General features: G+C 48.5%; 1 pseudogene; it reads right to left on the reverse strand.

Annotated features, from left to right (window-relative positions):
* Nucleotides 1-13,239, reverse strand: part of LOC125431252 — a 353,021-nt pseudogene that overhangs the window by 123,495 nt on the left and 216,287 nt on the right.

Genomic DNA, 13,239 nt, shown 5'->3' on the forward strand with positions numbered 1-13,239 from the left:
TCATCAGATCTCAGAAGCTAAGCAGGGTTAGCCCTGGTTAGCACTTGGATGGGAGACCACCAAGGAAGTCCAGGGTCGCTGTACAGAGGCTGACAATGGTAAACCACCTCTGTATGTCTTTTACTGACCTAGATGGCCAGACTAACTTGATCTCATCAGATGTTGGGAGCTAAGCAGAATCGGCTCTGGTTAGTACTCATGGGGCGATTCCACACATGAGTAAAATAGGTTTGACCCAGTTCCTTGAGAAGGGTACTGACCTAGGTCGAAGCCATTGTTGTTCTCCACTGCAACCAGCTTGATCCCAGCTCGGAGGGCGGAATCATCCTGTGCCTCTTCGCCACTCTGTTCTGATTGGCTACTGTTTTAAGGCCATGTTCTATCTATCCCCACACACATTATAAAAAAAACTGCCACAGGAATGGAGGGACGAAGGTGGCGTTTTTTGATTGGCCAGCTGTACGCATGCCCGAAACACTCAGCTGTGATTGGCTGAATGGGGGACTCCTGGCACCAGAGATTCCGCACTTTACTGAATCGAGCTGAGTTCGAGCGTGGTTCCCTGAAAAAGTAATAGTTCCCAACTGGAGTCGGAAATTTGACCATTACACGGGGCGAAGCTGGTATAAAACCACGTCGATCCCAGTGGTTGTGCGGAGCACTTAGGTCGAACGCGAAATTAATCCTAGGTTGATAAACGTTAAGTGCGGAATCGACCATGGTGTCCAGGTATCAGAGCTGTACAAATGTTGATGTATTTTCTTGTGAGCTAGATACTGTTGGATCAAGGAAGGGGAACATGACCTTGGGAAAAAACAATAGCTCTGTGCTATGGTAGGACCAGGGCCCCCATTCAGACAACAGGAAAGACTAGATCAAGTCCTTTATGTGTCCTCAGTTGGAAGACTGATGGTTGCTGATTGAACATCTCACCAAATCAACTTGTGGACAGCCCGCCTGTGGAGAGGGCTGTAGCTTGGCAGGACCTTGGCTGTCTCCTTGCCTGACCAGCAAAGATCCATTCACAGCTGCCAGACCTTAACCCAGCCATTCTCAACCAGGGTTCCGTGGTACCCTGGGGTGCCGTGAGCATGTCCCAGGGGTACCTTGGCAACACTACCACCCCCCCCCCATTTTTGTGGTGTCTCCCACCGGCGCCAGCAAGGACATGGAGCTGGCCCATGGGGCAGGGCCTGCCACAAGGTCAGCAGCCACCCCCCCTCCAGTGCTTCCCTTCACTCTGGGAGGGGAAGGTGGGGTGTGTGGCAAGCAGGGGCAATGGGAGGGGAAGGTGGGGGGTGGCGGCAGAGGTACCGTGAGATATGAAGAGTGAGGTCAAGGGTACCCTGACCTCGAAAAGGTTGGGAAACACTGCCTTAACCTGTGATCCTCTCATCTGAATGACACGGTTGGTCAGCTTGGAATCAGGACAGAAGGGCACCATTCGTGAAGGAAGGACACAGTGCCTACACATAACATTGCTTCGTACCACATTTTATAATTTTCCAGGAGCTCTTATATTTCTGATTGGTCCACTGGCTGACTTCCATGCCTGGATTTCCATTTTTTTAATGTGAAATGTATCAAGCTTAAGGAGCAGCAGTGGTGTAGGAGGTTAAGAGCTCGTGTATCTAATCTGGAGGAACCGGGTTTGATTCCCAGCTCTGCCACCTGAGCTGTGGAGGTTTCTCTGGGGAATTCAGATTAGCCTGTGCACTCCCATACATGCCAGCTGGGTGACCTTGGGCTAGTCACAGCTTCTCGGAGCTCTCTCAGCCCCACCCACCTCACAGGGTGTTTGTTGTGAGGGGGGAAGGGCAAGGAGATTGTCAGCCCCTTTGAGTCTCTTGCAGGAGAGAAAGGGGGGATATAAATCCAAACTCTTCTTCTTCTTCTTCTTCTAGCCCGCCAGTTGCGCTCGCACATATTATGTAAGTTGGAGTCCACAGTACCGGCTTTGCAATATGTTCTTTTCCTTTACAAGTTGCGCTCCTTTGTAGAGCGCACGCACCTCCCCTGAAGGCAACACACAACGCCTTACAACCTGGTCTTCTCCATCAAAGTTCCCATGATGCCCCCAGCTCCAAAGTATTCTCATTTATCTTGCCTGGGTTGAAGTTGACTTTCATCCTGTCTTGCTATTTTACAGCAGGGGTCCCCCACTTATCTGAGCATGTGGGCAGCTTTGGAATACTGCAAAAGGAGCAGTGGGTACCATTCCAAAATGGCGACTGGAGGAAATGGGTCAGTCGCAAAAATGGCGGATGAAGGAGGCAGAACATAATGCACAAAGGAAACCAAAGCGCATGGGAAAAGAGGGGGAAATTAATAAATGTACAGGGAAAGAAGAGTGACTGAGATATACTGTTGCCAAAACAATCAGTGGTGGGATCCAAAAATTTTAATAACGGGTTCCGATGGTGGTGGGATTCAAACAATGCGGCCGCAGCACGCACGCACCTCCAGTCCCTATCGGGCAGGGAGGTTGCTTTAGTAACCCCTTCTCGGCACTCAGAAAAAATTAGTAACCACTTCCAGAGAAGTGGTGAGAACTGGTTGGATCCCACCTCTGAAAACAATGCTATTTTAATCTGCACAGCCAATTGGATCTTCTGTGGCCAATCAGAAAAGCTACTGAGCAAGAGCCCCACCCACCATTTAAAATCACTTTGTGGGAATGAAAAAGGGAATCAGTAGGTAAGATGGTGCCCATAGACATCATGTATCAGGTATCCCTGATCTTAGGAGCAGCCAACCACTAGGACTGTTATATTGCAAGCTCCATCTTCTGTACATGCTCCTTATGTGCAGGAGATATCCAAGTAAAGTAAATGTTCAATCTAACACATCTGCATTGCAATACGTTTGTTACTGATGCCACAAATTTTCCACATTTGGAAACTGTATGATGGGCATGGATGTTAGCCAATAGCCCCTTGGCTGCTGAACTCTGAGATTACCCTCTGGAAGCTCACAGATTTCTCCAAACGCCACCTTTACCCATACCTAAATCTTCGAGTGTCTACAATAGAAGCCAAGGTATGTTCTGAGCAATGCAGATACAGTATGGACAACAAGAAAAGACAGGGTACCTGACTCCATTACAGCAGACTCAGAGACAGCAACAACAATCCGTGGCTCTGTAGATCTCTTCCTGGGGTCATCTGTTATTTCAAAGGCAACACAGAAAACCATTCTGGGAAAGAGAGAAAGAGAAAACAGCATGTCATGTGTGTCAAGAGGCAATCATTTTCCTCCGCAGACCTTCCCCGAGCAAGTGGAACACATACATAATTAACAAATTAATTAGGCGGAGAAATGGTTGGGAGTTCTTTGCACTGTGAGTCCAAGTTGGAAGGAAACGCTTCGTCGTCTCCAAGCATCAGAGCAGTTCAGATTTTGCATTATTTTTCTGCGAACTAGATACTGTTGGACCAAGAAGGAGAACATGACCTTGGAACGGGGGAAAAAAAGTTAAAGCTACAGGGGCTCGCTAATGGAGAATAAACCAGAAGATTCAATTTTCTGCAAGAACATTCATGCCCTAGAAGAAGAAGAAGAAGAAGAAGAAGAAGAAGAAGAAGAAGAAGAAGAAGAAGAAGAAGAAGAGAAGAAGAAGAGAAGGAGGAGGAGGAGAAGGAGGAGGAGGAGGAGGAGTTCGGATTTATACTCCCCTTTCTCTCCTGTAAGGAGACTCAAAAGGGCTGACAATCTCCTTTCCCTTCCTTCCCCCACCAACAAACACCCTGTGAGGTGGGTGGGGCTGAGAGAGCTCTGAAAAGCTGTGACTAGCCCAAGATCACCCAGCTGGCATGTGTTGGAGTGCACAGGCTAATCTAGCTCCCCAGATAAGCCTCCACAGCTCAAATGGCAGAGCGGGGAATCAAACCCGGTTCTTCAGATTAGACTGCACCTGCTCTTAACCACTATGCCACAGAGAACAGTGTAGAAGTTCCACCCACACCTCAGCCCTATGCTGTCCCTGGAATAAAAGGCACAATTTCTGTGTTCCTAAAGCAGCCCTCATTCGGGTCACCCAGGATCGATTTCATCACATTTCAGAAGTTAAGCAGAGTTGGCCCTGGCTAGTATTTGGAAGAGAGAACACTAAAGAATACCAAGGTCGCCATGCGGAGGAAAGCAATGGCAAACTACCTCTGTTAGGCCTTGAAAACTCTACTGAGTTGCTACCCTGTTTCCCCGAATATAAGACATCCCCGGAAAATAAGACGTAGTAGAGGTTTTGCTGAAGTGCGAAATATAAGGCATCCTCCGAAAGTAAGACGTAGCAAAGTTTTTGTTTGGAAGCATGCCCGACGAACAGAACACAGAAAAATAAGACACCCCCTGAAAATAAGACATAGCGCATCTTTGGGAGCAAAAATTAATATAAGACACTGTCTTATTTTCGGGGAAACACGGGTAATAAGTTGGCAGTGACTTGACAGCATTTCATGCCCAAACAAACCAGCCCTCACCTAGATGGCCCATGCTAGCCCAACCTCCTCAGAACTCGGAAGCTAAGTAGGGTTGGTCCAAGTTAGTATGTATGTATGTATGTATGTATGTATGTATGTATGTATGTATGTATGTATGTATGTATGTATGTATGTATGTATGTATTCATTCATTCATTCATTCATTCATTCATTCATTCATTCATTCATTCATTTTCTATACCACCCGATCCCCGAAGGGCTCCGGGCGGTGAACAACACAATTCAAAACATCAAGCAGGAGTAGGTCATATACAAAATACAAATACATAGGCTCCATCCCATTAATCATCAATAAAACAACCTAAAAACTCATATAAAACAGCGGATAACAGTTAATAAATAAACAAGAGGCGTCCAGAAAACCCCCAATTAAAACCTACCCCAAAAAGGGGGACGGCGGACCCTGGTGTAGCAGTGCCAAGGCAGAGAGCAGTGAGGGGGAGGAGAGGCCACCAGAAAAGTCCTGGCAAATTACCTGGCAAACCACCTCTGCCTGGCAAACCACTTCTGAAGGCCCCTTGCTGTGAAAACCCTATGGGGTCATCATAAGTTGGTGACAATAAAGAGTCTATTTTCTCTTCTCATTCCTTCGCTCAGAACATTTGAATCCTGCCTTACCTCCTCAGGCTTGAAGAGGGTGTCAAAGCATCAACGACAAAAAATATTATGACTATATATCAACACCACACCGTTAAAAATGCAGCCAAATCTGCCAAATCTGATTGGTGGCACAAGTGCTTGTAGTCATAGCCAACTTATTCTTTCAATTTCGATTTATTGGCCACCTTATTGGCCACCCTCCACCAAAGGGCTCAGGGTGGCTTACAGCCATAAAACGTAACATCAATAGGTTACATAATAATATTACATAAAACCAACCACAATGTACAATAAAACCAAGTAGAAAACTAAAACAATTCAGATGGCGATAAAAACACCACCACCCCCCCCACCCTCCCCAAGCTCACTGGAGGCCGGGGCCATGTAAACACATTCAGCCCAGCTGGCCGAATGCCTGGCGGAACAGGTCCGTTTTGCAGGCCCTGCGGAAACTTGACGAGTCCCGCAGGGCCCTGGGTCTCTCTAGGGAGCCACCAGAGAGGGGCCAGGACCGAAAAGGCCCTGGCCCTAGTGGCAGCCCTGGCACTTATGTCGACAACATAAGATTTACCAAGCAAGAAATGAACTTAAGTATTGTCGAAGGCTTTCACGGCCGAAATCACTTAGTAGGAATGGAAAGCAAGTGGAGTATATATACTGTGAGGTCAAAAGGTGAGGCCCTCTGAATAGAGTAGCCTGGTATGTGAGTCACAAAGAAGTCTGTAGCCTGGGAGTAACAATGAAGATAGCAAGGTCAATAGGTGAATGCATCAGGAGAGAATGCTGCTAGAACACAGCCATACAGCCCGGAAACCACACAGCACCCCAATGAACTTAAGTATTTTGCCTTTTGATAGAATATCTGGATAAAACAGAAAAAAATAAACTGACGACTAGTGGACTAGTGCTTTTGAAGGTTAAGGACTGTTAAAACAAGACCAAATAGGGAAAAATGATATTTTTAAAAAATCAATAATGATCTTATTTAATTTTGTTTTGATGTTTAATGGCTAAGGGCTAAAAGTTTCGAGTTTCAGGGTTAATATTTGTCACAGAAGAAACTGGAAGTATCTATGAAATAAGCACTTTATAATTTGGTTAATGTTTGTATTTATGTATGTTTTAATTTTAAAGTATAAATTAAAAATATATAGCAAAAAATGTTTTTGCCACTGCCTATGTGGACTTTGTTGGTGGTCTCCCATCCAAGTACTAACCAGGGCTGGCCCTGCTTAGCTTCTGAGATCTGATGTCCATGTGGACGCCGCCTCATGGACGACTTCAACGTCCATGTGGACGCCGCCTCATGTTCAGCGGCAGTGGACCTGGTGTCATCCATGGCGACGCTGGGACTCTCCCTTCTAAACACCGGCGCCACCCATGAAGCTGGTCACACTTTGGATCTGGTTTTTGGGGCGGGAGTGAATATGGTCGTATCCTCTGTTAACAGAGTGCCATGGTCCGACCATTTTGCCCTGAAGGTTCGGGTGGACTCGCCGCGCCAACCCTGTCTAGGCGACGGACCTATTTATGTCCGCCCGCGAAGACTTATGGAACCGGCTAGGTTCCTGAATGCTTTGCGGGACCCTGAGCCTCCTGGCACCCTCGATGAGCAGGTGACAGACTGGAATTCCAGACTGTCCGATGCCATCGAGGAAATTGCTCCCAGGCGCCCTCTGCGCCCCCGTTCACGACGGGCTCCTTGGTATACCGAGGAGCTGCGCCAAATGAAACGGGAACTCAGACGGCTAGAGCGAGTGTGGAGGAAGTCTCGCGACGAAGTGGCGCGAACAACTTATAGGACGTTTATGAAAGCCTATGAGTTGGCGATACGGAGGGCGAAGAATGCCCATTTCTCGTCCTCCCTCGCATCTGCTAGCTCTCGCCCGGCACAATTATTTCGGATTGTTCGATCCCTCACCTCCTTGGTGGAGGGGTCTATAAATTCTCAATTGACTATCGGCTGTGAGGCATTTCAGAGCTTTTTTGTAGATAGTCGCGTCACTCCGCCGGGACCTTCCGGCCACAATTGATACAGTAAAGGAACTCGAGGCTCTTTCGCCGTCTTTGGGTCCAAGTCTGGACCGGTTTTCCCTACTCTGCGAGTCCGATGTTGACAGGGTCCTAGCTGCTGTTAGACCTACTACCTGTCCTCTGGATCCGTGCCCCTCTTGGCTGATAAAAGCTTGCCGGGAGGAGCTACGACCCCACCTGTTGAATATAGTCAACTGCTCCCTTGAGCAAGGAGTGTTTCCGGGTGGGTTGAAGGAGGCAGTGGTCTGCCCACTCTTAAAAAGACCAACTTTAGATCCTGGCGATCTGGCCAATTACTGCCCCGTTTCGAATCTGTCGTTCCTGGGGAAGGTAATTGAGAGAGTGGTGCTGGAGCAGCTTCAGGGCTTCCTGGAGGACGCATCGGTGCTCGATCCCTTCCAGTCCGGCTTCCGTGCTGGGCATGGGACGGAGACCGTCCTCATTGCCATCACAGATATGCTCCGCATGCAGCTAGACCAAGGCAGATCGGCGCTGCTTGTGTTACTTGATCTCACAGCAGCGTTTGATATGGTCGATCACGACCTTTTGATCCACCGCCTGGCAGCCTCTGGAGTGCGGGGCATTGTCCTCCAATGGATTGCCTCGTTTCTCCAGGGTCGGGGTCAGCAGGTATGGTGCGGGGTTGAGGCCTCCCAGAGAGCCCCACTTAGTTGTGGGGTTCCTCAGGGGGCCTTGCTTTCCCCGCTTTTATTTAACATCTACATGCAACCCCTTGCTCAGCTGGTGCGGAGCTTTGGGCTGGTCTGTCACCAATATGCGGATGACACCCAGCTCATTCTGTTGATGGAGAGGGGGGCGGCCTCTGCCCCTGCAGCTCTACAGCATTGTCTGGAGTCGGTCGCTGGTTGGTTGAGGCAGAGTAGGTTAAAACTTAATCCAACAAAGACGGAGGTCCTCTGGCTGGGCCGGGGGGAGAGACCAAGGGAATTCCAGCCGCCTATATTGGAGGGGGGGTCAGCTCTGGCCCTCGGCATCCCTGGGTTTCCAGTCTGGGGGTCCTCTGGACTCTGCCTTGTCAATGGAGAGCCAGGTGGCCCATGTTACCCAGGGTTGCGTTTTTTCATCTTCGCCAGGCATGGCGGTTGACTCCCTATCTCTCCCAGACCTAATCTGGCCACTGTGATCCATGCTATTGTGTCACCATCAGCGGTTAGATTACTGTAACTCAGCTTTACACGGGCCTTCCCTTGCGACATTGATCCGAAGTTGAAGCTGGTCCAGAATGCAGCCGCACGGCTTCTGACAGGGTGGTGATTATTCAGACCATATCACCCCTGTGCTATGTCCGCTCGGCATCTGGCTCCCAGTGTGAGTTCCCGGATCGCCTCTTCAAGGTGCTGGTAATAACCTTTAAGGCCTTTACGCGGGCATGGGGCCCTCATATCTACGGGACCGCATCACCCCTTATGTCCACATAGGCCACCGCGCTACGCAGTGGCAGAATTGCTGGTGACCCCTAGCCCCGCTGACGATGCTGGCTGGCCTCGACCCGGGCCAGGGCCTTTACGGCTCTGGCCCCAGCCTGGTGGAATACCTTACCTCCATCAGACCGGGCCCTGCGGGATCTTGGCGAGTTCCGCAGGGCCTGTAAGACAGAATTATTCCACCGGGCCTTTGGAGAGGCTGGCCGCGGTTCTACTGCCCCTCACTGAAACTCTGCCAAATTTCCATCTTTGTCATCTTGGTTGGGCCTGCTGTGATTCCATCTGGGCCCACCTGTTTCCCTCCCTTTCTTCCTTTTTTCTTTTATCTTTTCCTTGCTTTTAGCCTTAGGAACGGGCGCCTGTTTGAACTGTTTTATACTGTTTGAATGGCTTGGACTGTTTAAATTATATGTAACTGCTGCCAGAGTTTTAATGTTTATGTTATGTCGTTGAGTTGCTGTTGATAACAGCCATGTTGTTGAGCCGCCTCGAGCCCCCTGGGGAAGAGGCGGCCTATAAATCTAAAATATAAATAAATAAATAAATAAATAAATAAATAAATAAATAAATAAATAAATAAATAAATGTATCATAGAATCAAGAGTTGGAAGAGACCCCAAGGGCCATCAACCCCCTGCCATGCAGGAACACACAGTCAAAGCACTCCTGACAGATGGCCATCCAGCCTCTCTTTCAAAACCTCCAAAGAAGGAGACTCCACCACACTCCGAGGTAGTGCATCCCACTGTCAAACAGTCCTGACTGTCAGGAAGTTTTTCCTGATATTTAGGATGTATCTCTTTTCCTTCACCTTGAACCCATGACTCCTGGTCCTAGTTTCTGAAGCTGCAGAAAACAAGCTTGCTTCCTTTTCAACATGGCATCCCTTCAAATATCTAAAGATGGCTATCATGTCACCTCTCACCCTTCTCTTCACCAAACTAAACATACCCAGCTCCCTAAGTCCCTAAGAGATTGGGCTAACCTTACTTTTTGCGATAGCATATTTTGCATCCAAAAGCTGTTTTAGAAAAGCAGCAGAAAACAAGCTCGCTCCCTTTTCAACATGGCATCCCTTCAAATATCTCTACATGGTTATCATGTCACCTCTTACCCTTCTCTTCACCAAACTAAACATCCCCAGCTCCCTAAGTCCCTAAGGCTCATTCCGCACATGCAAAATAATGCACTTTCAAACTGCTTTCAGTGCTCTTTGAAGCTGTGTGGAATGGCAAAATCCACTTGTAAACAGTTGTGAAAGTGGTTTGAAAACGCATTATTTTGCGTGTGCGGAAGGGGCCTAAGAGATTGGGCTAACCTTACTTTTTGCAATAGCATATTTTGCATCCCAAAGCTGTTTTTGAAAAGCCCTGGGCCCACAGTCTAGGAGGCATGAGAAGTGATGCTTGGGCCCGGGGGCTGTTCATACAGTGTGGTGTAATAGCCTATCAGACTAGAATCTGGAGACTCTGGTTCGAATCTTCACTCCACCCCAGAAGCTAGGTAGGTGACACACTCGGTCACACACTCGGCCAAAACTATGGCACAGGGTGGCTGTGCGAATAAAACAGAGGAGAAGAAAACAAACGCACAAAAACACTTAGACACAAAAAACGTGGGCCCCTTCCGCACACGCAAAATGATGCGTTTTCAAACCACTTTCACAACTGTTTGCAAGTGGATCTTGCCATTCCGCACAGCTTCAAACAACACTGAAAGCAGTGTGAAAGTGCAATATTCTGCATGTGCGGAATGAGCCTTGGATATGGGCTTTGCCCTGCTAGAATTACACTTGAAGCCGTCTTATCATGCCATGAGTCTATCCAGGCCATGAGTGTAAGGTTGTCTTGGGTTGCTAGCAGCCTGAATTCAACCTTGGGTCTGCATTCCTCCGTCTGGGCGTTGTGCCCAGGCCAGTGTTTATCTCTCTCTTAACCTTGCTGTGTGCTTGCCATCTCAGGCTTCTGTTCTGTGTGAATCTCTGTCTTGGTGGGAATAGTGGGATGGGAAAGCAGGGTTGTTTTTGGCTGGATTTCCGCGGGAAAACTTTCGCCCGTAAAAGCGGCAGCTGGGGAGAGTCTGATCAGATTCTGCATTGTCTGTAGAAGATCATGATTGCCAGTCAATAAAGAGCTTTTAAAGTTACTGTTGGCCTGGACTTTTCTGGTTCCTTACAATGAGTCTACCCAGATCATTACTTTCTACTCTCCAGGGATTCAGGGAGAGGGTCTTCCACAACTCTGACCACCTGGTCCTTTTAACTGGCAATACCGGGGACTGAATCTGAGGTCTTCTGCATGCCAAACAGGTCTACCACTGAGCCACAGCCCTTCCCCAAAGAAACCCATCCCTGATGCCTCATCTGTGAAATCTTAGCACATCTTGACTACTGCAAAACAGGGATCCATCTATTGTACACAGCCTGGCTTTCTTATAATAACACATTTCTAAAAATCATCCAAACAGCGACGTGGTTATTTCAAAGCAGCATCAAATAAACAACATGCTTCAAAACACTTTCCTCTCCTCTCCCTCCCTCCCTCCCTCTCCGCTCCACCCTCCTCCCTTTCCCTCGTGGCTGTGAAGTCTGGATCGCAGCCTAATGGAATCTGTGATGCTGGGCAGGTGTACATTTTTAATGCAAAATGAGGTAGGAGTTGCAGTATATACGTACAAAGGCAACATATGGTTTTATGTAATCCTGCCATGAATTTTTAAACCAGAGCGTCCTAACTCACGTCAGGCTGAAAGAGCTTTTTTACGGGTCCTCTGTGTTTAAATCTCCACTCGCATAGTGGACACTGTACTTTATGGATGCGGTGTCTACAAGGGAGACATGAAGGCCGGCACTGTTTGATGAGGAGGAGGAGGAGGAGGAGGAGGAGGAGGAGGAGGAGGAGGAGGAAGAAGAAGAAGAAGAAGAAGAAGAAGAAGAAGAAGAAGAAGAAGAAGAAGAAGAAGAAGAAGAAGAAGAAGAAGAAGAAGAAGAAGAAGAAGAAGAAGAAGAAGAAGAAGAAGAAGAAGAGGCGGCGGCGGCGGCGGCGGCGGCGGAGGAGGAGGAGGAGGAGGAGGAGGAGGAGGAGAAGTTTGGGATTTATACCCCACCTTTCTCTCCTGTAAGGAGACTCAAGGTGGCTTACAAGCTCCTTTCCCTTCCTCTCCCCACAAGAGACACCTTGTGAGGTAGGTGGGGCTGAGAGAGTTCTGAGAGAACTGTGACTAGCCCAAAGTCACCCAGCAAGAATGTAGGAGTGCAGAAACACATCTGGTTCACCAGACAAGTCTCTGCCACTTAGGGGGAGGAGTGGGGAATCAAACCCGGTTCTCCAGATTAAAATCCACCTGTTCTTCACCATTATGCCATGCTGGCTCTCAATACCCGTTGCCGCCAGACAATGCACAAACTTGCCCCAATTGAATAGAAGGCTGTGCATGGTGGTCCACCAAGGATTTGATTCCCCCGCTGAATTTTGGGAACTCACAAAAAGCTTTGAATAGAGGGGACTTTGGAATGGTATAGCCCAATCTCTGCGGATCTCAGAAGCTAAGCAGGGTTGTTACTTGGATGGGGGTGATAAGCATCTTATTTTGGACATTCCCCGTCCCAGGGAAGGAGCCGATTCTGTAGATTCTGCCTCAGATGTAGATTCTGCCTCAGATCCTATACCTTTGCTCCAGATATACTTCCTTCTGAAGGGCATCCCGTTGCTATGGCATTACCTCTGACACAAGGTATAACCAAATGTGTGGGAACAGTTTTTTCAAGGTGTCTGTTGTGGGGAGAGGAAGAGAGAGGAGCTTGGAAGCCACCTTGAGTCCCCTTACAGGACAGAAAGGTGGGATGTAGATCCAAAATCTTCCCCTTCTTTTTCTTCATCAAGGGTCTTTATAGCTATAGCTCCGTGGTGGCGAACCTTTGGCACTCCAGATGTCATGGACTACAATTCCCATCAGCCCTGGCCATGCTGGCAAGGGCTGATGGGAATTGTAGTCCATGACATCTGGAGTGCCAAAGGTTCGCCAACACTGCTACAGCTGATTCTACAAGCCAGTGGTCTCCAATCCTGCTAAAAAAGCTCTACACGCTATTTGAAGTCATGCCCGTGCTGGACGCATAACATCCAGTGGTCTCCGTCACTCATGCTTGCTTCCTGGAAGAAGAAGGTTCCAAAGGCTGAGGACCACCGTCTGGAAAAAGAGCTCGCAGGGGACCAAAGAGGCCGTGTCATGTGTCATCATGTGAAACGATCCATGCGGCGGGAGCTTCCTTACCCAGCCATAACATGGCGTGTTGCGATCTGATGCCACCCTGCTGTGCTGAGGAGCTATTTTCCCTCCCCTACTTGTAAATAGAGGGGTTAAAAATCAGCAAATGGTGAGTTCTACAGCTTGGATGAAGTGGCGTAGGAGGTTAAGAGCTCGTGTATCTAATCTGGAGGAACCGGGTTTGATTCCCAGCTCTGCCGCCTGAGCTGTGGAGGCTTATCTGGGGAATTCAGATTAGCTTGTACACTCCCACACACGCCAGCTGGGTGACCTTGGGCTAGTCACAGTTTCTTGAAGCTCTCTCAGCCCCACCCACCTCACAGGGTGTTCGTTGTGAGGGGTGGGGAAGGGGCAAGGGAGATTGTAAGTCCCCTTTGAAGTCTCCCTGTAGGAGA

Source organism: Sphaerodactylus townsendi, linkage group LG04 (genome assembly GCF_021028975.2).
Source record: "Sphaerodactylus townsendi isolate TG3544 linkage group LG04, MPM_Stown_v2.3, whole genome shotgun sequence".
NCBI classification, from domain to species: Eukaryota; Metazoa; Chordata; class Lepidosauria; order Squamata; family Sphaerodactylidae; genus Sphaerodactylus; species Sphaerodactylus townsendi.